Below are 3,077 nucleotides of genomic sequence, written 5' to 3'. Positions count from 1 at the left end.
AAGACAAAAGGAACACCCATTCATAGCCTGCCCCACATGTGGCCCATACATATACAGCCACCCAAATAGACAAGATGGATGAAGCAAAGAAGTGCAGGCCGACAGGAGCCAGATGTAGATTTCTCCTGAGAGACACAGCCAGAATACAGGAAATACATAGGTGAATGCCAGCAGCAAACCACTGAACTGAGAATAGGACTCCCGTTGAAGGAATCGGAGAAAGAACTGGAAGTGCTTGAAGGGTTCGAGACCCCTTATGAAGAGCAATGGCAAGCAATCAGAGCTTCCAGGGACTAAGCCACTACCTAAAGACTATACATGGACTGACCCTGGACTCTGACCTCATACGTACTAATGAATATCCTAGCAAGATCACCAGTGGAAGGGGAAGCCCTTGTTCCTGCTAAGACTGAAGCCCAGTGAACGTGATTGTTGGGAGGGGGGGGCTTTAATGGAAGAGGATGGTGAGGGACACACCCATATAGAAGGGGAGGGGGAGTTGCTAGGGGGATGTTGACTGTGAAAACCAGAAAGGATATAACAATCGAAATGTAAATGAGAAATACTCAAGTTAATAAAGAAAAAAGGAAAAAAAATTCTAACATAATTATGCATATCATTCATTCTACACTCGAGGGGTAGTGAATTTCAGTGGGATCAGGTTATGGGTTGTTTTCTTTCTGAAAATGTGTCTGCAAGTAAGTTAAAACAAAAGGCTTTTACATGTCCTTATTTAAATTAAAAGAAATTAGTAGTCTATTAAGAGATATTTTGACAGAGCTTGACAGTAATAAAGAGGGTCTAACTTCAGCACACAGCCAAAGGGATACAGGGAGAGGGTAATTGAAAGTGATGGGTACTCAAAAAAAAAATTGGAGAGAATTGCTTTGTCAGTTGTCAACTGGTTTTTGAAATTACATTGGCAGAACAATGGAATGGAGATGGGGTATTGGAGGAGACATTAATGAATCAACCTACCAAAGTTTTGGAATTAATTCACCTCAAGTATATATTTAAGATAGAGAAATAGATCGCACCTGCAATAGTCTTAAAGTACTTCTAGAAATTTTAAAAACAAAATGTTCGAAATCATCTAGAATCTTTCCCCAAACTGAACAATGATGATTTGCATCCTTTCTCTCTTACAAAGAAAATGATTATGGAATGGGTTTTGGGAAGGCTTCATTTCCAAACAAAGGAGACTCACTGAGATGCAGGCCTAGGCTATGATGAGGTTCGTTTGCATGTGTTCCATTACACATTCAGACATAGTTACTGTGTTTCTATGACTCTTCAAATGTAGGCTTGATTAGACTAGATACACTGTTAATTGAGGACATTTTCTCATCTGTGACATAGACGAAGTACATTGATAATTGTGGATATTATCTCATCGGTAACATAGACTAGGTACACTGATAATTGAGGACCCTTTCTGATCTGTGACATACACAATGTACATTGATAATTGAAGACCCTTTCTGAGGACAATTTTTCATCTATGACATAGACTAGGTACAATGATAATTGGAGGACATTTTCTCATCTGTGATATAGTCTAGGGAAACTGATAATAGGAAGAATTTTTTTTTTTTGATCTGTGACATACTGTAATTCTGTCTCTTGCCAGAGTATGTCCTGTGCAATGGGAACCTCTCTCACTTATTTTTCTTCATTTCAGGAAGGCAGTTGCCCTATTATGTTTAGACATAGCACCTCCTCTGGCGTGTGATGTGCAGTGAACCATTTCCAAAGAGGGTCACTGATATTGGGTTGAAAAGCAATCACCTTCTGCTACAGTAAACCATTCCTCATCATGCTTGTCGCCTCGGCTCTTCCAGTGCAATTCCGAGTGTGGAATTTATTTTTATACAAATGGCTAGCACTGTAACTACATTTCAGGACGTTCGTTATTCTGTCATTAGACTCAGGACAAGATTTTAGATTTATAAGGTATGTTTCAGTCTTGGTCTCAGAAACTTTTTTATGTCAACTATAACATCAGAAACTTCCAAATCTACCCCTAAAACATGCATTGGGTTAAGGAACCCAATGAGCTTTTTATTATTTTGATCATTCGTACAAAGAATTTCTCTTCCATCTAACTGATACATACATGAATTGCACTGTTATAGTGTTGCCTCAGTGTCCCCTACTGCATTGCACCTGGACAGAGGGTTCACAATAGTCCAGCTCTGTAGCAATTCACAATGTTGCATTTCCAAATACAAAAGTATCTCCATCCCCTCTCCTTGAGTTTCTCACTATCAAACATTCTGTTCTATTCTTCAAATCAAAATTTATTATAGGCCACATAATTACTGAAGTCATCTTGAACATTTCAGCATTTAAAATATAAAATTTATAACAAAGAAACAGAAGGGCAGGGGATGTTACCATTTGGTAATTAAAAAAACAACAAACTTAAAAATATACATGATAAAAACGGGACATAACTATTTAACCATGCAACTTAGCTCTGATATGTCCTGAAATGATCACCACTATTTTTATATCAAATATTCATGTTTATTTATTTCTCAATATTTTATGCCACGTTTTAATTTCTGATTATGTGTAATCAGAAAAAGAATGTATTATTCTTTAAGTCCAAGGAAATTAAATAACTTACCTTCTGATACATAACAGTGAAATTCTACATTTTCATGAGGAATAATATAGCGTATAGGTAAAATTATTGTGTCTGTATGTAGATTAGAAATTAAGTCTGTTATAAATATAAAGTTGGGACAAGAACTTACCTTACTGTGAAAGGCAAACTAAACTTGAGTATCTACTCTGAACAAAGATGCATTATCATCCTTTCTCATGTGTAGGTCTGATTTATCGACACCCTTGCTAGTTTTTTCATGTAGGGACATAAAAAAAAGTGAAATTAGTGTCTCAAGTTATTATTTTATTTTAATATAAACTATGTAGACATCCTGGAAAAATATACTGATACATTTATACTTCACATCATTTCTTTAGTGGTACATTAATATGATTTTAAAAGAGATGTTGGAAGGGAGTTCAAAATGGAATTAAGATAAGTGTAACTGCAGGTCAAGTTTCAT

The sequence above is a fragment of the Rattus norvegicus genome, chromosome Y (genome assembly GCF_036323735.1).
Source record: "Rattus norvegicus strain BN/NHsdMcwi chromosome Y, GRCr8, whole genome shotgun sequence".
NCBI classification, from domain to species: domain Eukaryota; kingdom Metazoa; phylum Chordata; class Mammalia; order Rodentia; family Muridae; genus Rattus; species Rattus norvegicus.
This window is presented reverse-complemented; position numbering follows the sequence as displayed.